At 43.4% G+C, this 24302-nt stretch overlaps 1 protein-coding gene across 4 annotated transcripts in view; it reads left to right on the top strand.

Moving 5' to 3' along the window:
* Nucleotides 1-24302, top strand: part of LOC126356220 (SNF-related serine/threonine-protein kinase-like) — a 326256-nt gene that overhangs the window by 111099 nt on the left and 190855 nt on the right. The window lies entirely within an intron of this gene.

The following is a 24302-nucleotide window of genomic DNA, read 5'->3' as shown; positions in this document are numbered from 1 at the left end:
GATAGTCGTAGTCGTGACAATACGTCTACCATCTCCCGTTTCGCTGCTTGTCTACTAAAACTAACGCCAAATTTAGCGACAAGTGAAAAAGACGATACCGCGTGGTCACGAATTCCGTTAACTCCACAAGAAACAATGAAAAACACACAATTCTGTGAATAAATTGAAACATAATCATCCTAAATACATTAATATCTTGCAATACCAATGTTGACTTGTCGTCGTTCAGGCGGAAAAGACAAAAGTGCAATCCGCAGAATTGGAAACGCTTCATCATCTCCCTACGTTCAGCAAAGTCTTTCCCGTGGGCGCCTGTTACACTAGTTACGCCACTGTGTAAATGCCGGAATGGTTCCTCCGAAAACCCGCGACCCCATCCTTCCTCAATCCAGATTTGTTTAAAAAATGGTTCAAATGGCTCTGAGCACTATGGGACTCAACTGCTGTGGTCATTAGTCCCCTAGAACTACTTAAACCTAACTAACCTAAGGACATCACACACATCCATACCCGAGGCAGGATTCGAACCTGCGACCGTAGCAGTCTCATGGTTCCGGACTGCGCGCCTAGAACCGCGAGACCACCGCGGCCGGCCAGATTTGTTCACCGTGTCCAGTGACCGGGTCTTCGACGGGACGATAAACTCCGATACTCCTTCCTCGCTTCATTCTTTATGCGGTAGTACATATAGAGAAATTTGCATCCGAGAACATAGGGCTGAAGAAACCTCCGCTTAAAGACTTCCGCAAAGCTTCAAACATGACGACTGCATTGAATCGTTTTACGTTTTTGTCAGTCGCAAGATGTGATTACGCTTCGCAAACGACGTCAGCCTTCCATACGTCTCCAGCCAGCTGCTGACACCTCAGATCCAGACGACTGGCATCTCGGCTAGCAATGTGAACTAGATTTACAGCCGGCTGCAGTCATTTCGGTCAGTAATTACCGTCTGAACCTCGTGACATATCTCGGACGAGGTGCCCGGCAGATGCACATAATCCACACTGGTCCTCCTTCCACATTCGACTGGCGCTTCCTTGAGGGGTCCACCATCCATCCAACGGTGGAGGAACCAGTGACAAGTAATCTCGCCTTCTGTGCGATTTCTGACTTCGTAAGAGGGCCGGCACCAGTCCCATCAGATGAATCGCCTCTTGCTGGCTGAGGCTTAACATTAACCATCAACAGTTCATACCTGTTAATATACGGGAACAACTGTGTGGCCAGTACCCATGCTCGCCCCGCCAAGGCATACGTGACCCCACCACTGTCCACCTGTCACTTTCATGTGAAGTCGTGCCTCTACCTCGTGATGACTGGGTGTTGTGTGCTGTCCTTAGGTTAGTTAGGTTTAAGTAGTTCTAAGTTCTAGGGGACTAATGACCATAGATGTTAAGTCCAATAGTGCTCAGAGCCATTTGAACCATTTTTGAAGACGAACCCCCAAGTTCAAGCGCATCGGAAGGCGCACCAGTTCAAGGGTTATCTGGCGACACCGGAGGTATCTGAGGTGCTAAGCCCCGACCATTATTATTCCCACATATCAATCACGAATGGAATGGGAGGGTGTAGAGTTCGCCTGTCACCGCACGGTAGCAGACCGCGTACAACTGTAGATATATTGTGCCTCTGTGTCCTTTCTCAAATCTCACAGCATTAGCTCATCAAGTACATCTACATACATACTCCGCAATCCACCATACGGTGCGTGGCGGAGGGTACCTCGTACAACCACTAGCATCTTCTCTCCCTGCTCCACTCCCAAACAGAACGAGGGAAAAAGGACTGCCTGTATGTCTCTGTACGAGCCCTAATATTTCTTATCTTATCTGTGGGACTTTCCGCGAAATGTAAGTTGGCGGCAGTAAAATTGTACTGCAATCAGCCTAAAATCCTGGTTCTCTAAATTTCCTCACAAGGGAACCTCCCCATCGCACGCACCTCAGATTTAGTTATAAGTTGGCACAGTGGATAGGCCTCGAAAAACTGTGAACACAGATCAATCGAGAAGAAAGGAAGAAGTTGTGTGGAACTATGAAAAAACAAGCAAAATATACAAACTGAATAGTCCATGGGCAACATAGCCAATATCAAGAATTATGTGAGCACAGGAACGCCGTGGTCCCGTGAGCAGCTGAGCAGCGAGAGGTCCTTGGTTCAAGTCTTCCCTCGAGTAAAAAGTTTAATTTTTTATTTTCAGACAATTATCAGAGTTCAGGCACTCACACACAATCAACTTCGCTCTCCAAAATTCCAGGACATGTGCAGATTTGCTTGGACATATGCAGGATTTGACGGCCTACACACGGAAAAAATTTAAAACGTTAAAAACACACGTTTTGACAGAGCACAGAGAAAACTGCGACTGTGAAACTGTTGCATTCATTTGTTGCAGTGTATGTGACACTCTCTTATGTTTTCATCACTTTTTTGGGAGTGATTATCACATCCACAAGAAAACCTAAATCGGGCAAGGTAGAAGAATCTTTTTACCCATTCGCCAAGTGTGCAAGTTAGGTGGGTCGACAACATATTCCTGTCATGTGACGCACATGCCGTCACCAGTGTAGTATAGAATATATCACACGTGTTTTCTTGGATCAAATGTTTTCGGTTCCCATAGGAGAGGCACATCCTTTCGTCTACTAATCGCACGGTTTTGCGGTGCGGTCGCAAAACACAGACACTAAACTTATTACAGTGAACAGAGACGTCATTGAACGAACGGACAGATCATAACTTTGCAAAAATAAAGTAAGCAAACTTTACACTCGAGGGAAGACTTGACCAAGGACCTCTCACTCCTCAGCTGCTCACGCTAACAACGGGACTAAGGCGCTCCTGTGCTGACATCATCCTTGATATTGCCTATCTTGTGCATGGACTACTCAGTTTGTATATTTTTCTTGTTTTTTCATAGTTCGACACAACTTCTTCCTGTTTTCTCGATTGATCTGTGTTCAGTATTTCAAGGCCTATCCACTGTGGCAAATTACAACTAAATCTGAGCGGGGTGCGATTGGGAGGTTCCCTTGTCAGTAGCGATTCACGAAAAGAACGCCTCCTTTCCTCCAGAGCCTCCCACCCGAGTTCCTGGAGTATTTCCGTAACACTCGCGTGATGATCAAACCTGGCAGTAACAAATCTAGCAGCCCGCCTCTGAATTGCTTCTATGTCCTCCCTCAGTACGACCTGATAGGGATCCCAAACGCTCGAGGAGTACTCAAGAATAGGTCGTATTAGTGTTTTATAAGCGGTCTCCTTTACAGATGAATCACATCTTCCCAAAATTCTACCAATGAACCGAAGACGACTATCCGCCATTCCCACAACTGCCATTACATGCTTGTCCCACTTCGTATCGCTCTGCAATGTTACACCCAAATATTTAATCGACGTGTCTGTGTCAAGTGCTACACTACTAATGGAATATTCAAACATTACAGGATTCTTTTTTCTATTCATCTGAATTAATTTACATTCATCTATATTTAGAGTTAGCTGCCATTCTTTACACCAATCACAAATCCTGTCCAAGTCATTTTGTGTCCTCCTACAGTCACTCAACGACGACACCTTCCCGTACACCACAGCATCATCAGCAAACATCCGCACATTGCTATCCATCCTATCCAAAAGATCATTTATGTAGATGGGAAACAACAGCGGACCTACCACACTTCCCTGGGGCACTCCAAGTGCGGGCATAAGATGTCATTAGTGGCGATTAGGTACTGGGTACTTCGACGTCTTAGTGCTACAGAGAAATAATTTTTCTGCGTTCGTTTCTAGAGTTCCATTGCAGTCAGCACGAGCGCTGCTTTGTCGCAACGCACATATTTTATCGGAGTCACCTAGTAATCGCGCACTCAGAATCACCTGGCGCGGTGTGTGATGGGAGTAGCAGACTGAACAACAAAAGATGCAAGTCAGTGCGATCGATAGCGTTTTGCTTCGGGTCCAGTGCAGTTTATACACAATTGTGTCGCCATTATGTGTTTTTTCGCATTGTCGAGGTTTGTTTTTTTTTGTCGTTAACTCCGCATATCACGACTGATACCTTACACAAAAGCAGACGATATGCGAAATTTTCGATTTGTCTTTCAGGTAACCTTCAGTAGTTGCTGCAGCGAGTGCCTTCAAGGAGTGCGTGAATAACAGGATGAAAAATTATTCGGATATTACGAACGTTAATTACTAGAACAAGGTAGGGAATCCTAACTATCAGTATCGTAACAACATTATCTTGTGACTGCGGACGACTATAGATGTTTAAGAATTATTGATGTCTGAACGAGCGTTGAAGATCGTATCCTTATAGCCTACGTAGCTAATTGCCTGCCAAAGAACGTAAAGTACCCAGAAGACATGGTCGGACGTGCTTGTAACTTCGTACACGCACACATCATCGCCGGGTATGTAAATGATATACAGTTGCAACCATTCTTGACAATTAAAATCGTCACCAGTATGCATTAGTAGTGTTCGCGTTGTGTCTTGTTAACAGGCCTGGTAGGTTATATAGTGGGCGTGAACAGCGTCAGGTGTTCAGTGATCACTGTGAAGAACACGGAGAGCCCGCATACTCACCTGAGACAGCGTGATCAGCACCTAAATGGATGTCAAAAGGAGCCACATTGTGGGTCTCCATTTTCCAGCTGGTCGAATCAAGCAATACCCAGAATTGTGGGGCATTCGGGTATGATACTGGCCCGATGTTGGCGTACTGAACTTCAGAGCAGGCATACTCGTCTTACAAGTTCTGGTCGACTACGACTGACTACGATAAGGAAGGATCGGAGCATTGTCCACCAAGCAGGTCGTAACCCCTTCACGTCTGCCCCTGCTATCCGAAAACAAGTAATGGAGTCCCTGCAACTTCTGTGTCATCACGCACCATTGGTCAGAGACTAGCAGCAACCAGACAGGGGATTTACCGTCCCATGCGTAGGCTGCCGTTACCGCCGCCGCCGCCGCCACCACCACCACCACCACCACCACCACCACCACCACAACAACAACGGTCGTGTTTGGTGTGGTCCCGTAAACGGGGATAATGTACTGTTGCTGATTGGAGAGGCACAGGGTTGTTACTCCTGTCATCATGGTATGAGGAGCCATCGGCTATGACTTTAGGTCACGGCTGATAGTGATTGAGAGAACTCTGGCGCCACAGCGGTACGTTAAAGGCGTCCTGCATCCTCGTTCACAAATAGCACGTGTTTCTGGGAGCTGTTTGTGTTATGTTGAGGTACTTCCATCGTCAGTAATATCCCCAGATATGTGCACGACAGAACTTCTGGAAGGACCAGCTAAAGCGTAAACTCCGACCAAGTGCTGGTATCCTTGTGGATATATGGGACCAGTTAAAACAGGTGTGCCGGCCGGAGTGGCCAGGCGGTTTTAGGCGCTACAGTCTGGAACCGAGCGACCGCTACGGTCGCAGGTTCGAATCTTGCCTCGGGCATGGATGTGTGTGATGTCCTTAGGTTAGTTAGGTTTAATTAGTTCTAAGTTCTAGGCGACTGATGACCTCAGAAGTTAAGTCGCATAGTGCTCAGAGCCATTTTGAACAATATGTGTGAGCCAGCTTCCCTCAAGAGAGGATAAAACATACTTATGATACCTTTTCCAATCGAATTGCTGCATGCATCTAGGTCACAAGGAGTGAAACGTCATACCGATAAGTGGGCTCGTGCTGCCAAGTTCGTTGCTGCCAAGTTCGTTGTAAATTTGACTCGATTTTGTAATCACTGAATAGCCGCTCATCCCGTGAAGCTTCGTTTCGTTTCCTCCTGCTCTTGTGCCTGCTTCATTGTCAGGCATTACATGTTAAGGGTAGCTACAATAGGTCGGACCAAATTTAAAAAGATGTTAGGTTTGAATGTGCCACCAAATCAGAGCATATTTAGGATGTCGAGGGAAACGGGCTATTTTCTTTTCAAAGTAACCATCCCGATATTTGTCTCATGCATTTTTAGAAAACCACGGAAAATCTAAATGTGGGTGGCAGGGCTATTGCCCCGAATTCGAGTCCAGTATGTTAGCACTATGCCACCTGGCTTGGTCTGGTCGATTTTGGTCAGAAATTGTTAAGTTACGTCCACTCGAAACCTGAAAAATAAGGTTGATATTAACAGTTCTTCACATTTGGACGTCTACTCACATTTCGTCATTGGGGCTTCAGGATGAGAAGTCAGTGATTCACTGACCAGTTGGGTAGAAAGATGTCGTGTCTACTGAAACCTACTGAGCTCATCTCGCGAGTGGGAGTGAGGAATTTGTGTCGTGCCAAACACCGCCTGCGTAATACATTACGTTGCGGGTGATCTCGATGATAAGGGAATGATAAGCCGGATGCCTTTGTTTACGTACTCAAGAATTCGCGCTGCTGAGTGCGGCGGTGTCCGGGAACCGCCATTTAGAAGGGAATGGGAAGCTGCCGGATAGAAATTGCGCCACGGCAGTATTATGAAAGGACTGGCGTTAAAAGGGTTCGCGCTGCGTGTCTAAATGCTCCGCTATAATAGCGTGAAATGGCAGCGCCAGCCCCTGGCAACCATTCGCCCGCTGCCTCTGCCGCAGCAATTCCGCAAGCGGCGCAGAGATAGCTTTTCATTGGGCCGTAACTGACATCTATTCGGGTTCTGTAGGACGCTGCGAACTTCCGTGTAATTAATACAGAAAAAAGTGTAGCTAGTCGATGTTCTTTCTAACATCTATTATGTCACACAGATACCATACGAAGTGCATCGCTTCAGTGATTCATACTGACATATTCATAGATAAACTTGCATAAAACGCGTAGCAACGAATTTGGGTCGGCCGGCTTAATGTTACTGTCAGAATATACACAGTAGAATCACTGTTGTCCGCATAGTTTGCCAATTACCTCACAAGATGCATTGTGCTAACACGTAAATAGTGAATGAATTCGTTTTGGACACATTCAATCGAGCATTGCAGAGGAGCGTATTATAAACACGCTTCGCTCTTTCTTCCAAATTTGTTTACAGTGATACTGAAGTATCCCCTAAACCGTGAATTGCTCAGTATTTCCAGGACTACTTTAACACTGAACGTTTGTGGGTTAGGCTGAAAGGTTGGCAGTAATACTGAACACACAAAAAACGTTTGAAATGTGTTGAGCTACCTGTTCCGCCTGTGGGCAGTACAGCACCTCGGCTCCTTGTGTTCGCTGCTGTTTATCTAGAAAAATGGCTTCAAAACAAGAAAGATAATCTGTATTAGAATGCACTGAGATGTACAAATTATTTTTGAAATTAAGGGCTGTTACAGCAGACGAATATAAAAACAGGGAGGTGAAGAATGATCTTTGAGCTGGTCCCCGCTCACTCACACCTCGTGCTTAACTCAGTGGCTAGCGTGTGTAGTTGCGGAGGACACAGGTTCGATTGCCAGTATGTTTCCTTGGTGGGAGGACGAGGACGGGGTGCACTCAACCTTGTGATGCCGACTCGAGCTACTTGCTTGAGAAATAGCGGCCCGTAGGTCAACAAAGCCTACAACAGCCGGGAGAACGGTCGGTGCGCTGATCACACGTCCCTCTCGCGAGATGAGCTCAGTAGATTTCAGTAGACACGACATCTTTCTACCCAACTGTTCAGTGAATCGCTGACTTCTCAACCTGTAGTCCCAATGACGAAATGTAAATAGATGTCCCTCCTCCACACACCGTCAGATGGCTTGCGGAGTATGGATGTAGATGTAGATCTGAATGACGCCTTTACCAGAGAATGACACGGCGGTTGATCGGTCCCGATTGGCCAGAACGCGGGAGTTTGTTTAGCTTAAGAGTTCTTGCTCATCAGTTACAGCGAACAGTACCCTACAGCTAGAATCGAATATTTTCTCTTTAAAAAACTTCTTTCGGGACAAACATAGGAGCAATCATTTCCAGGATTGCATCAAATATTGATCAAATTTTGATCATCAACGCATTAAAATGACGGTCCTCATACCAGTTTTTCATTTACTTTTTTCTTCACTGTAAGAAGCCAGAGCACTTGAGCCCTAGGAGCGGCACTTCAACGTTCAGAATTTCGAACCAGACTAAATACTGAGCATTTTTATTGAGAGTCTAGGAAGAACTTCAATAATAATATTCCGAAATAGTATTGACCCTTGCCGGCCGCGGTGGTCTCGCGGTTCTAGGCGCGCAGTCCGGAACCGTGCGACTGCTACGGTCGCAGGTTCGAATCCTGCCTCGGGCATGGATGTGTGTGATGTCCTTAGGTTAGTTAGGTTTAAGTAGTTCTAAGTTCTAGGGGACTGATGACCACAGCAGTTGAGTCCCATAGTGCTCAGAGCCATTTGAACCAGTATTGACCCTTCAGGGGCCGCTCAAGAAAAAAAGGAAAGATGTTGAGTACGCTAGTAGATTTTATACGCGAAACAGCGTATTTTCGTTATCGTTGTCACATGCTCTTATCTTTGGGAGTGCTGATCTTCTGTATACATAAGTGTATTTCTGAATGTAAGTAGAACTGTCTGAATATTATTTTAATGTAGAATGACTTCGAAACGTCGTGGCAGATTAAAACTGTTTTCAGGAGTATGACTCGAACCGGAATATTCACCCCCATTCGCGGGCAGTGCACTGACCGAGTGGTTTCCCAAAATCACTAACGGCGAGTGCTAGATTTTTGAAAAGGACAGGGGTACTCCCCCCCCCTCCCTCTTCCGTTCGCCATTATTTCCTGTTCGGAGTATGTGCTCCATCTCTACTACCATTGTCATCGAAGGGATGTTAAACCGCTAATTTACGAGAGCGTTCTGAAAAGTGATGCCTCCGAATGTCGTACGTGAAAGCAGTTACAGCTTTTTAAACAAAACTAACGTTATTAATGTTCTACACATTTATTCTTCATGATCACGTATTTATTTCTCAACAGAGTCACCGTGGCGACGAACACATTTCTGACAATGGGAGACCAGTTCGTTGATACCGTCACTGTATAATGTTTCACAACCTCACCTCTGCTTGCACCCCTTCGTCACTATCAAAGTGAAGCCATCGAAGGTGATCTTCAAGTTTTGGAAACAGAATAAAATAGAGTGGGGCGAAGTCGGAACTGTATGGACGATGATCGATGATACTGGACCCAAGACGTCGGATTGTTGCAGTGCGAGATCGGGATCTGTCATGCTGAAGAAGAGGTTGCTCTGTGTCTGGACGAACTCTTCGAGTTTAAAACACGATTACAGCACACTGTTTCTCACGCTCCGAGATATGGTTACGCTGCACACCGCCATGTTACAGTCTACAATTCGGAATACTCTAGCGACAAAGGAGTGCAAATATGTAGACGTAGAGGATAAATTTACACGAGGCTGGTTTGAAAAGTTCTCTGAACGGAATAGAAAAAAAGTACTTGCACCACTGAAACTCTTTTTTTATTGTTCAATGTAGTCTACTCGTAGATTAATGCACTTGGTCAGCGATGTTCCAGTGCCTTGATCCCATCTCGAGAATGAGTTTCCTCCAGGCCTGCAAAATACACTCCTGGAAATTGAAATAAGAACACCGTGAATTCATTGTCCCAGGAAGGGGAAAGTTGATTGACACATTCGTGGGGTCAGATACATCACATGATCACACTGACAGAACCACAGGCAACAGAGCATGCACAATGTCGGCACTAGTACAGTGTATATCCACCTTTCGCAGAAATGCAGGCTGCTATTCTCCTATGGAGACGATCGTAGACATGCTGGATGTAGTCCTGTGGAACGGCTTGCCATGCCATTTCCACCTGGCGCTTCAGTTGGACCAGCGTTCGTGCTGGACGTGCAGACCGCATGAGACGACGCTTCATCCATTCCCAAACATGCTCAATGGGTGACAGATCCGGAGATCTTGCTGGCCAGGGTAGTTGACTTACACCTTCTAGAGCACGTTGGGTGGCACGGGATACATGCGGACGTGCATTGTCCTGTTGGAACAGCAAGTTCCCTTGCCGGTCTAGGAATGGTAGAACGATGGGTTCGATGACGGTTTGGATGTACCGTGCACTATTCAGTGTCCCCTCGACGATCACCAGAGGTGTACGGCCAGTGTAGGAGATCGCTCCCCACACCATGATGCCGGGAGTTGGCCCTGTGTGCCTCAGTCGTATGCAGTCCTGATTGTGGCGCTCACCTGCACGGCGCCAAACACGCATACGACCATCATTGGCACGAAGGCAGAAGCGACTCTCATCGCTGAAGACGACACGTCTCCATTCGTCCCTCCATTCACGCCTGTCGCGACACCACTGGAGACGGGCGGCACGATGTTGGGGCGTGAGCGGAAGACGGCCTAACGGTGTGCGGGACCGTAGCCCAGCTTCATGGAGACGGTTGCGAATGGTCCTCGCCGATATCCCAGGAGCAACTGTGTCCCTAATTTGCTGGACAGTGGCGGTGCGGTCCCCTACGGCACTGCGTAGGATCCTACGGTCTTGGGGTGCATCCGTGCGTCGCTGCGGTCCGGTCCCAGGTCGACGGGCACGTGCACCTTCCGCCGACCACTGGCGACAACATCGATGTACTGTGGAGACCTCACGCCCCACGTGTTGAGCAATTCGGCGGTACGTCCACCCGGCCTCCCGCATGCCCACTATACACCCTCGCTCAAAGTCCGTCAACTGCACATACGGTTGACGTCCACGCTGTCGCGGCATGCTACCAGTGTTAAAGACTGCGATGGAGCTCCGTATGCCACGGCAAACTGGCTGACACTGACGGCGGCGGTGCACAAATGCTGCGCAGCCAGCGCCATTCGACGGCCAACACCGCGGTTCCTGGTGTGTCCGCTGTGGCGTGCGTGTGATCATTGCTTGTACAGCCTTCTCTCAGTGTCCGGAGCAAGTATGGTGGATCTGACACACCGGTGTCAATGTGTTCATTTTTCCATTTCCAGGAGTGTAGTTGTCAACTCCGGACATCAGTACTTCGTTTGAAGTGAATCTTCGTCCACCGACAAAAATTTTCAGTTTTGGGAAGAGATGGAAGTTTGACAGAGCCATATCAGATGAATTAGAGCGGGAGTGGCGACAATTCATACCTTAGTTCGTGTAATTTTGCGATGTTTACGGCACATGTGTGCGGGCGCGCGTCAAGTGTCGTGGCACCCATCTTGCAGATAATTTTCTCATGTCTAATTCTTCAATTAAAATGTGGTCTACCCTTTCAGATGACATCTGGCAACGCGAGCAATTTTACGCACTTTCAACCGGCGATTCTCCATGATCATTTTGTGCACTTTAGCAATGATTTCTGGAGTAGTAACACACCTTCGCCGACCACTGCGCGGATCATCATCTAAGCTCTTCCGGCCAAATTTAAGTTCATTAGTCCACTTGGCAACAGTTGAATATGAAGGAGCAGAGTCCCCCCAGTGCATTCTGGAAATCGGCATGAATGTCCTTTGCTTTCATACCTTTCTTTACGAAGTACTTTACCAGTGCTCGAATCTCGATATTTTTTCCGTCTTCGCAAATCACTACGCGGGAACAACAACAGAGCCACGGTACCGCTACAGCTCTCTTCCAAGACAGCTGTGACACTTGTTTACAGGCAACAGTGATATGAATATCAAGTGAATAACTCATTGCGCTAGCCGCTTACCTTTCGTGGCGATTTCGAGAACTTTTCAAACCACCCTCGTAGAACGTCTACATCCACAGCTACATCTTCATAGATACTCTGCAAATCACATTTAAGTGCCCGGCAGAGGACTCATCGAATCACCTTCACAATTCTACCTTATTCCAATCTTGTATAGCGCGCGGAAAAAAGGAACACCTATATCTTTCCTTGCGAGCTCTTGATTTCCCTTACTTTATTATGGTGATCGTTTCTCCATATGTAGGTCGGCGTCACAAAATATTTTCGCATTCGGAGGAGAAAATATGTGATTGAAATTTCGTGAGAAGATACCGCCACAACGAAAAATGCCTTTGTTTTAATGAGCATCATTTCAATGACACTCTCCCCTATTACACGATAATACAAAACGTACTGCCCTTCTTTGAACTTTTACGATGCACTCCGTAAATCCTAGTAAGTCTGGTAAGGATCCCACACCGCGCAGCAGTATTTTGAAAAGAGGTACAAGCGTTGTGTAGGTAGTACCTTTAATAGACTTATTAAATTTTCTAAGTGTCCTGCCAATAATACGCAGTCTTTGGTTACCCTTCCCCGCAACATTTAACGTCAGTAATGTTTTATCATTTAGAAAGCTTTGAGTTTTCAAATAATATAGGGGCGACCGTGTTCTAAACAAAATTATTTTATTGTCTTTTTTTTGCAGTCTCAGGTCATAAAAGTGGAATCATAACTGGTCTCGGCTTCATAGAAAGGCCTGAACAGATGGTTTGGATCTGTTACACAGTAAAGCTGCATTAGCACATGTTCCCCTAGCACCTAGTCGCATTGCGCCTGTGCTTACCTCCAACGGAAGGTGAAGCACATGCCTCTTTCTCAACAATCGCACATGCCCGCCTAGGTGTAGCTGCGCGGTAATAGCGACAGATTGCTATCTGACGGGTTCTGATTTCGATTTCCGGCCGGGTGGAAGACTTTTTGCGACGGAGTTTGGGTGTTGTGTTGCCCTTACGTTGGTATCATCGTAATTGAAATCACACTGTTGAGATGACTGTATGGGAAAGTCCCGAAAGCCAATAAAAACAAGCAAGTGCACGTGAGTGATCTCATTCCAAATAGAGGAAGGCACGCACGCTACTGCAGTGATAATGTTGCAGCTGCAGATTAAATTATCATGTGTAGCCGCCAATGGACGATTATGCCAGAGCACAGCCAGGTGTGCTGACGATGTGCACCGGTAATGGTGCTGCATAAATTTTACCTCTAAAGGCAGGAGGATGACCACCTAGCATTACTTACGGGGCTTGTTGTGAGAGACGAAAACGTTGCTACTTTCTTAACGAATCAGTGCACAGAATATGCAAGAATGTGTATTTCATTTATCTCGAAAAACATGTAATCAAGATGATGATGATGATGATGATGATGATGATGATGATGATGATGATGATGATGATGATGATGATGACTATTTGGAAACAGTAGAAAACTTTATATTAAGAAAAAAATCATCAAACTAACATACTTTTAAAATCCTACTGCGTATGAATGCATGTTTTTGCTTCTTTGGGAGAGCCTTTAGGCTGAAACATTAGAAAGAGTCAGAAACGTTTGGACATTTCGTTTTTGCACTAATGAGTCCGGTTCACTGCCTGTAGCGGATGCCTAGGTAGTTGAAATTTGTGAAGCATAGGGGGAGGGGGTGTAGTATATGGATCTGCATCCTTACACGACTGGCTGGCGGCTAATGAAGAAATACCAAACATTAGGTGTTAGGTTTCCATTTTCAAATCAAAAAGTACTTTCTGAATGCAGATTCCTGCTAGAGGTTTCAGTGTTCTTCAAAGGGCCATGCAAAGGAACAGGACGGCTTCGGCTCATCAGATACCCCAAAATCACTCCTCCTCGTTAAAATGTATTCATCGGAAGTACGAACTAAAGCAGGGCCGACCATATGCAGCATACTGTCCAAAAGTGCGGAAGTACGGAACGGGTGCGCACATCTCAGCCAGCTGGCAAAGCAGAACAGCGGCATCTCTGACTGTACATATATATCAAATGAGTGGCGACGACTCCGCTTTTTCTTTTACACGGCACCAGGAGGACTGAAACACACCCAGGCTTGCTTCTGCCTAGCGACTGTAACCTTACATGTGACATACTGAGAAATGGTGAGTATTGCAAAAAAGCAAAGAACATAAGATCTCTGTTCTTAGTCATTTAAACACGGCTGGCAACTGCAATTTTTCTTTTACAGCAGTAGGTGAAAACTCAGTGTTTGCTGTGCCGCCATATTCGCTTGATTATTACCTAAAATAGATTGCAGATCAGTCGGCAAATTAGCCGCCCCCCTGGTAGGAAAATAATCTTTTAAAGTGTAGTTTTGTCTTCCAGCGTAAGGGAACTCTATTATTTCACAAGAGGAATGGCGGACATTGTTTCTGGCGATGGCTCAAACGTCAGGTCGTATTTAACAATCTATGCTGTGTCACAGTAACAGAATAAAGCGCTCTCTTATATTTACTGCATTCTGTATGCCGCTCGTAAAAGCGAAGAGCATACAGCAGAATCGATGAGTCTCACAGTATCGGAGATGAACAAGCGCATACAGCTGTCAAGCATTTTGCAGCCCATGTTTCGTTCACTTTTTCCTTTTTTTTTACACACAACTTTTGAAAGATTGAATGTTTTTAACACCCTGTACAAGCCTGTGTGATTTGATTTTTGCGTATTTTCAGACAAATACCGTTGTAAATACTTCTTTGCCATCGCTTCTTCATAGTAGCACGAACACGAGTCGTATTGATACTGAAGTGCGCCTAACGGTGGTGGGTGTGTTGGCAGAGTGTTCTCTTCTACAGCTTCTCGCAGTGAGTTGACGGGTGTCAGAGGCTTCCTAGAAGCGCACATCCCGAACAGTGACCACCAACCTGCTGACAAACTACTTCGTTTTTCCATGTCAAATTATCACGGCTTTCGGGAGGAATAAGTACGAGAAAATGCATATAATGATGCCGCTTTACAGCCATCATTTTTATGATATTACTAACTTAGCGCCCGCTCCTTCGCTCGTGTAGATTGTATCGTCTGCATGCATCTTTAGTTGACTTTTTTATTGTTCACAAATTGCAACACCTAAGCTTTTCACGCTAATTAAGGTCATCGAAGCATGGTGCTTTCCGGATGTTCTGACTAAAAAGCGATTCTGGTAGCTAGAGTCCAAAGTTCCTATTAATAAGGATTTTTGCGTTGTTATGGAGACATTTCTATAGAAACTTTTATCGCTCAACACGTATTTCTTTCTATCTATCCGGGAAATGGAATATCAGTTTTCATAGATTTAGCTTTAAATCATTTTTAATGCAACAAAATATTTCTAAAAAAAATTTCATCCCATACTTAACTCACTTGAGTGTTGAAGTTCCAAAAACACTCAAAGACGTGTTTCTTTCTTTTTGTTTCTAACCGAGAAGACAAATACTAATTTTACTAACTGTAGCTTTAAAAGTACTTTCGTAGTTCTTAAGTAATAATTTATTTTGAAAAAACTTTCATCTACTATTTTACCCCTTTGATGGTTGAATTTCCGAAAAATGATTAACACTTTTTTTTACTTCCGAGAAACCAAATATCAGTTTTCGTAAGACTAGCTTCGAAATTGCTTTAATAGTGACAGTTTCAAAAAACCTTTCATCCCCTATTTCACTTCCTTACGAGAGGAATTTCAAACGGTCCCTTCTTATACAGTACCTACAGTATGAAATCCACATCCTCGCCAAATTTCAAGTTTCTGACCATAGCGGACTGGCCATATTTCACCCCAAAAAGAATGAATTTCCAGAAACAGTGAAACACATATTCGTTTTTATTTCTAACTGAGAAACCAAATCCAATTTCATAGTTTTAGCTTTAAAAATGCTTTCGTATTGAAATATTTTCGTAAAGTATCTCATCCCCTATTTTACGCCTTAGGGGATGAATTTCCGAAAACCCAAAGACACCCAACTTTTATTTGTAACCGATAAGTCATACCAATGTTCGTAGATGCAGCTTTTAAAATACGTTAGTGGTTTTTAATAATATATTTTGAAAAGCTTTTACCCACTACTTCACCTCATAGGGTGAAATTTACAATAATGCTGAAAAACATATTTCTGACCGAGAAACGAAACATCAATTTCTTAGGACTAGCTTCAAAACTGCCTTAATAGTGACATTTTCAATAAACCCTTCATCCCTTGTTTCACCCCCTTAGGGGTGGAATCTTGAAAAAATTTCTTCTTAAACGACGGCTACAAGATCAACACCATCTGCAAATTTCAAGTTTCTATCGATAGTGGTTTGGGCTGGCCGGTGAGTGAGTGCGTCTGCTAGTCGAGACATTGTATTTATGTATATATTTCATGTCAAATGAATTTGTGAACTATCCACAAAGCAGGTGTATTTGCATTAATCAGTAATCGATGCGCCAGAGCACGAAGATCGATCTTTACATTTTTTCAATTTTTCGTAATAAACACAGTAAGACGTTATCAAGACACAACGATGATTTACGACCTAAATGGATTCCTGCAATACCGACGACCCCATGTAGACACTGCCTCGTTTCCGAGTATCGAAAATTATTCTTTGCAAAAACCAGCTTTATAACAGGGTGACAACGAATGATCTTTTGGAGGAAATACCCAAGTGCCAAATGCCAAACGTAATGACATTTTGCAAGCATGCAAGCTTTAGATCGGGGAAATTTCGCAGTCAAGTGGTACAGTGAGTGCACGTGATTTCAGTGTACCCAGTAAACTACACGCCGCCTACATCACAGTGGAAACTTTGCCTCTGCAAGCAGTATCGAAGACCAACACTGTTTGCTCATCCACTAACTACACAGTAATTGTATATTTGACACCAGTGAACATACATCACTTGCCATCCACAATACTACAAGGTGCACCTGGAAGAGGCCGTGTAATGCATGATCTTCAGTTGAATTCAAGTTCAGTGTTTAAATACGTGTAACTGTAGAGTAGCCAGCTGCGGTGGTCTCGCAGTTCTAGGCGCGCAGTCCGGAACCGTGCTACGGTCGCAGGTTCGAATCCTGCCTCGGGCATGGATGTGTGTGATGTCCTTAGGTTAGTTAGGTTTAAGTACTTCTAAGTTCCAGGGGACTAGTGACCACAGCAGTTGAGTCCCATAGCGCTCAGAGACATTTTTGAGCTGTAGAGCAATGTCGTGTTATTTACAAACTTGTGTGAACATCAGAACTGCACACGGCATCTAAAGACAGCAGATAACAGCAACCCAATAACTGTAACCAAGTACATCTAATGTTTTCATCATGCGGAAGAAAGAAAACCTAATTTTCCAGAAATTTAACACATTATAGCCATGAACGAAAATTCGTGTCTTAAGACAGCGCCCACAACTAGCCGTTCACATCAGTTTACGTTGTTTTTACCCCAAATAGGCAATATCACAATCATAAAAAGGTACCTGTTTTTGTTCCAGGACTAAACATCCTCATCGACATTTTTAAGACTTCAGTATTTGATCAAATTCCAAAAGCTCTGAAACTTAAACGGTCAGAGGACTCTGTTATGTCGTTCTTCCGGGCCTGCTGATGAAAGGCCTAAATTATGCACCACTAGATCGCAATAAGACCAAAATGTCTTCTGATCAGGCAGTAATGACACTACTCTTCGAAACGCTTATAATAATGTCTTGTACTTGAAATTGAGCGGCGTGTATCGTTTTTTTTTTTTTGTTTTTTTATTTATTTATTTTTTTATTTTTTTTAAGCGTAGCTGATAAACATGCTGCACCAGATTCTGAATGGGAGAAACATAGAACATTGTGCTGCAACGAGTAACTTTACATTACAATGCACAGCACCAAGGACGTGAAAGTACCGCGGTGAGATCGCTACACTGTTATCAGCTTTTCAAGTAGACAAGTGTGTTTACCAACTCATAATTCTTTCTTAAAAGGATGGCAGAAAAAAAGAGTTCTCAAACTGATAATAGCTCCTACGTTTAAAACAAATCGGCCCGCAATATCTGCAAGCTGTAACGTTATCTGAAAATCAGCAGACGTTTTACTAAAGGTAAATTGCCAGTGTAATCGAAACATGGAAGCTATTTTTCATATCAATCAGATATATCTGGGGTACCTAACAACTAATGAATAATACAAGCACAATTGTAGTATTATTCTATATATGAGCATTGCAGATTTACGGATTCATCAATATATTGCCAGAAAAAAATATCAATAAAGAACCGCGGCGGTGTCGGTATTTTACCTACGACCTGTAGGCTCCTACCTCCTACCTCCTACCTCTTACCTCATTCCTCGGAAAGGTGGTGCGCACTGTGTCAAACGCTGACAAAATACCATTTTCAGTATAATTATCTTAATGTAGAAGAGCAGCCAAACAAAACAACTGAACCATTTTACGCCGCATTTTTTTAAATAAGAATAGAAAAGATATTTACTGTCCTCTGCATGCTAGCCACCACAAAAAAATCCAGGTGCTACACTTATTTATGAAAATTCTATTAATTATTCCCTAACATCACATGATAAATTGAAGAAACTTTTGATCGACACGTTTTACACTAAAAGCGATGAGCAGCATCTTTAGAATCGTCACTTTTTTTGCAATGATGCGATGAATTGCTTTCGTCGTCAGAAGTCTCGCAGAAACGTATCATTTCCCCTACACAGGTAATACATTAGGTTGTGAAAAAATAGCAAGTTTAAAGTTTTGTGAGTTGTCCAACGTTTTTCCCAAGATTTGAGGGCATTGAGTTTAGCATGTTCACATTGTGACTGGCTCACTCATATTTTACGTAAGTGTTCAACCAGTGACATTTTCCTGGCTTTCCTTTTAGCTCTTTCGTCGTTTAACTTGTCATTTTGTCTCATGTGTAGCATCTTTCATTCTTTCCCGTTGTCTTAGCGTGTATGATCATGTTTTTGCTTATTTTTTTCCACACTCGTTTCTTTGAAGGTGTGTAAGGGCGCTGGTAACCTCGCTGTTGAGCTCCCGTAAGCACCACACACATAAAAGCTTTTCACAGAATAGGCAACATATTAAAGAAACGGGGACTCCAAATAGGATACAGGACGGAGAAAAAATGGTTCAAATTGCTCTGAGCACTATGGGGCTTAACATCTGAGGCCATCAGTCCCCTAGAACTTAGAACCACTTAAACATAACTAACCCAAGGACATCACACACATCCATGCTCGAGGCAGGATTTGAGCCTGCAACCGTAGCAGAGGACGGAGAACACAACACAGAAAAAGATCAGAACACAAGAGACACCCATGGATAAATTGAACAGATCAGGAATATATGAACTCACATGCAACACTTGCCAGTCAGCATATATAGGACAAACATGCAGAAACTTCAAGAACACACACACACACACACACACACACACACACACACACACACACACACACACACACACACACAAAGATAAAATGCAAACAAAATTCAAATTTGGCGCCGAACTGTCTGGTGAACAAATGAACGCTGACTGGGTTGGGACACACAACAAACCACAATCACACTGTGTTCTGGTGTAGTGAAAAAGTGTTTTACTACGTTATTTGTGAAAAGTGCTTGTTATAGTTACGTATGCATCACATCATCTCAGCATGATGCGGAGAATGGAAGTGCTTGCCACACGAAAACGTAAGTAAAAACGAATATAGGCGCAAAAAACTTAATTCCATTGTAGAAGATAGGTTAGCTCCCAGCAAAAAACTGTCTCATCAACGTCGTTTGCAGATGACAAGCTACCTGTAGTAATTAACACAAAAGTGATCCAGAAAATTCATGCACACCAAATGTGAAGATATTTACAAAAAGAAACGATCTGTTGTTTGAACTAAAAAAGCACATAATTTTATAATCATTTAACAAAAATGTTGACATTGCAGAATAAATGAAAACCCACTGATGATGGCACAGTGGTGCCAAAACAGGTTTGGGTACTGATAAAAACGGTGTTTGGCATAACTGGCGGACCTCACACCCCAAAATCTTAACTGCAAACACGGCCAATACAAGGAGCTGCAAATCAAAAAAGCTTTTCATTTCACAAACTTATAAAAACAGCTAATCGTTTCGTTAGAACTATATATGCAGTGCACTTACCTAGAACTGTAAACACGGTTTATAGTAATAAACCAAAGGTGGTTTGGTATGTCCATGGACAAAAGCAGAGGAATGTGACATTATTTTAATGTTTTCTGTTGATCGCTCGTAATAGAAAAGAGCATGCAGCAGAAGAGCTGATTGTAGCTCATAAGGTATGAATTTCAGAGCCAATCTTAACCGGAAACTTGTGTTTTGTTTTAGTGCGTACTACCACTAGTCAGAATATGGAAGAATTTTTTTATAGCCTTTATATGCATCCCCACTAAATTAGGAAGTCAACATGGGAATAGCAGATTAATCACAATTTTTGTGCAATATAATAAAAGGAATTTTTTTAAATACACGCGTCTGCTAGTCTTTTCCTGTTAATGACAAAGTCGATGTGATTGAAAGCGGTTTTGATTGCAACGGTAATGGTTCGTCAGTTGCTAGTGACCTTGGTGAAAGAAGCGTCCTTACTTTCACATGGAGTGACTTGCGGATAACGTGGAAAATGTGTGTCAGGATGGCCGGATTCCTTCCTAACAAGACGCTGCTACGCTGTCTGCACGAACAACTGCTAGCCGATGGCGCTGGAAAGAGCATTCCTAGTGCTGATTCATTACATACGCCGTAGGCATTTCTGAAGAGGTATGGCATCTGTCAGTTTCTCTGCAGAGCATGTCTGACTCCATGTCTCATACTGCATGCCGGAATACTGGGAAAGTGTAAACTTGAAAGTCCATGCGCCATTGATCTGGTTTTGATGAGGTAGCGCATGACTGTGTAACGTAGAAGCAAGGATTTGGAGTATATTTCGGAAGGTAGAATAGACAAGCAGTAGTCCTATCAAACTGATGAATAAATTGTAGTAAAAAACAAATTGAAAGAACACCCAGAGTACGGTAATTCTGGGCCTGGTTGGATAATAGCAACGTAAGTTCCAAACAGCCATTATGGTGCTAGGTGAACGTATAAAAATGTTATCATCACTGAACAACTGGTTAACAAAATGTATGTGTGAGAAGATGCGTCAGAATACAGAAGTTACAGTGCATTATGTACTAGGAAGTGTTCGATAGTTATCAGTAACTCGGGGTCAGCACGGAAGTTCACCCGTCGCCTTAAGACAATGCCGCAACAGTCTGAGAAATGGTGAATTTACCTGCTGTAAATGATCTACGCATGCTTCAAGGATAACATCGATTAGAAGCACCACGTGTGTGTGTGTGTGTGTGTGTGTGTGTGTGTGTGTGTGTGTGTGTGTGTGTGTGTGAAAGAGAGAGAGAGAGAGAGAGAGAGAGAGAGAGACTGTTTGGGGGGGGGGGGGGGGGTCGCTCGATGGATAAGAGGTTAAGTAGTACACCACAAATAAAAAAGTCCGGCGCTCGATCCCCAGTCGTTCCGGGCTCTCTTTATCCTGATAATTAGCTGATAATTTGCAAATGTGCGGAACGCCAAAGCACACTATGGTAAGGAGTCAACATTGCAATGTAGGTCCCACTGTAAATGGCTGGGGAAAGGCAATGAAAAATCAACTTCAATAGGACCGAGCCTAACAAAGCACTTCGATGTTGCAATCAGTCCTGGTTGATGTCAACCTTACCGTGTATGTGTGCATGCCAAAATAGACTATGAGCCAGTCCGTCTTCATTATAGCACCTCCCGGTTTAGCGAGCGCGACCACACATTGCCGCTCGTTGTTACATGTCAACAGGAACCACGCATCACAGCAGGAAATGACTCTTCATTGACCTCCTACCAGCTACACGTGTGGCTTGATTTAGCAGAAGAGAAACGATAGTAAAAGCTTAGTTACATATAAAAAGCTAATCATTTAACGACATCTGTGTCAACATATTACAGACACAGCCGTTATTAGCATTCTTTATACATACTCTTAACCATATTTCCTAATAGCGAACACATCATTGCTTCGCAACTGCTAAATATGAATAGGAATTGGATATGCGTTGTAATCTGAAGTATCCGTGGGAATTGTATCAGGGCGCGAATTTCGGTACCTCTTTCGACTTCGCCTTTGAAAGTATGGAACTCGAAATTACAATCAATCATATAGGATATTAATGAAAAAGACTCCTTTGTTTCTGCTTGTGGTTTTTTTAAGTATTATAAGGTTTTCTTTTAAATTTTTGTAGACAAGTACAAAATTTTTGCAGACAATACAATTATAAAACTTCAGGATATACACTAAAACTTTTTTGTTTTTTGGATACTGAGTGATAACGGTGTGAACTGGTTTTCCGAACTGTCAGTTCGTAAAAGGGCAACGTAAAACTAACCATGCGAAAAACATTCTGACCTTAAATCAGCTCCATCCACTTTGATTGTGTGACTTCGAGCGTTGTTTATTGTTATTAGAAACGAAAGCATGATTGGGAATTCAAGTAGTTTATAACGAATTGACAAATTGGTTGGTATCATTGATATGCGGGGTATAAGAGCGAGCTCTTGAGTTGCTAAATCTTTGGGGGCAGTTGCTTCAATGGCATTACTTGTCACAGTTTTAATCTGCAAACCGGTACCATTACAAAGCTTAGGAGGATTGATATTGCGTAATAATAGTACAGGAACGCTGGCTTTAACCCTCAAACTGTATGACGAAAAGCCAGGTGAATTTAGCGAATTTCGAAACCCTTGAGGGTATTGAAGTGCATTTCAGTGATGACTGTACTGACGTTCGTAGATATTCCTTGCATTCTATTACTTTTTCCAAAAAGATATAGTTTATTTATGGCGCAGAAATATTTCGGGGTGTAATGATTCCTCTTTCACAAATCCAATGATATGTAGTTTGTGAAAGATCATTGACATTAGGATAAACTTCAGTAATTAGTGAATCAGTTGTTTGCATAATATTAACATGTTTGCTATCGACAGATATATAGCCGTGGCCATGTGGTATTGTACCATTTCAAACAATGAGTAATTGTAATGGGAACTGAACGGCACCACCTTCAAGGGATACTCTCACGTGATCTCTTAAATTCAAATAAATAACGAATACCCATACAGGTAACGATTTAAAACAGACTTTGGTAACATCAGCCCTTTTCCTTTAAAGATTTCATCATAAGATGTAATTGTAAGATCCCTGAGAGTACGTTTGGTGCCATCGACATGAGCTCGATGTATAGAAGTGCATTCGTCCTAAATAATTAGTTGTGCATCTTGAAAAGGTTTACCATGACTGATTTATCTCGCCACTTATGGCTACAGGATACATTTGTGGGTAATTTGAAACTGGAGTCAGCAGTTCTACCACCAATTAGAAGTGTCTACTCCGTTCATCATAGGAATAAACCAGATGTAAACAAACGCAAACGCGATGATTGGTCCGCAGCCGTAACTCTCGTACACTGTTCTTGTTCCGCTCTTGGAAGTACGTCCAACTCAAGTGTCAGATCTCTCATTACTGTGTCACTGTAAATGAAATATTAAGACGTCCTGATGTTTGAACAGCCAACAAAGTTTTTCTTAATCATACTTTAGCTATGTAATTTTTATTTCTAAAACCATATAAGTTACAGTCTCTGTAAGCGCTACTTGAGTTCGATTGTCCCGCGAAAATGGATGACACTGCTTCCTGCTTCGTAGCGAAACACGCGCGCGGAATACCTTTAATGGCTCGAAACAAGTTGTTCTTAACGTTTTTCACATTACAGAGAAAAATCAGGTTTGACGTTTTTCGTGAAACACGATGTAATAAATGAATGAGGTCGTATTTTAATTGTATTCGTAGGAATGAGGTGGTATTTTAATTATATTCGTAGCGTAATCTGTAGCGTCGTAGGTTGATAAGAGTAGACTGGTGAGCGGCGGATCGAAACCCTCTGTGATCTACAATTCCCTTTTGTTCGGCTTGAATACCTAAGTCATTTAAGTACCCTTGAATACCAAAGTCATTTAAGTACCAAATTAATCAAATATATGGTAATTAACTCATACTTAACCATCACTTTTTTAAAGCAAAATGCTCGTCTTCTAGTTTCTAATTACATTTCACATGCAGAATTCTGGTTTTCATTGCAAATACACATTCTTAATTATCGATATACACTCCTGGAAATTGAAATAAGAACACCGTGAATTCATTGTCCCAGGAAGGGGAAACTTTATTGACACATTCCTGGGGTCAGATACATCACATGATCACACTGACAGAACCACAGGCTCATAGACACAGGCAACAGAGCATGCACAATGTCGGCACTAGTACAGTGTATATCCACCTTTCGCAGCAACGCAGGCTGCTATTCTCCCATGGAGACGATCGTAGAGATGCTGGATGTAATCCTGTGGAACGGCTTGCCATGCCATTTCCACCTGGCGCCTCAGTTGGACCAGCGTTCGTGCTGGACGTGCAGACCGCGTGAGACGACGCTTCATCCAGTCCCAAACATGCTCAATGGGGGACAGATCCGGAGATCTTGCTGGCCAGGGTAGTTGACTTACACCTTCTAGAGAACGTTGGGTGGCACGGGATACATGCGGACGTGCATTGTCCTGTTGGAACAGC

The sequence above is a fragment of the Schistocerca gregaria genome, chromosome 3, assembly GCF_023897955.1.
Source record: "Schistocerca gregaria isolate iqSchGreg1 chromosome 3, iqSchGreg1.2, whole genome shotgun sequence".
Lineage (NCBI taxonomy): Eukaryota > Metazoa > Arthropoda > Insecta > Orthoptera > Acrididae > Schistocerca > Schistocerca gregaria.
The sequence above is the reverse complement of the archived record's forward strand: the minus strand, read 5'-3'. Positions and strand labels throughout refer to the sequence as shown.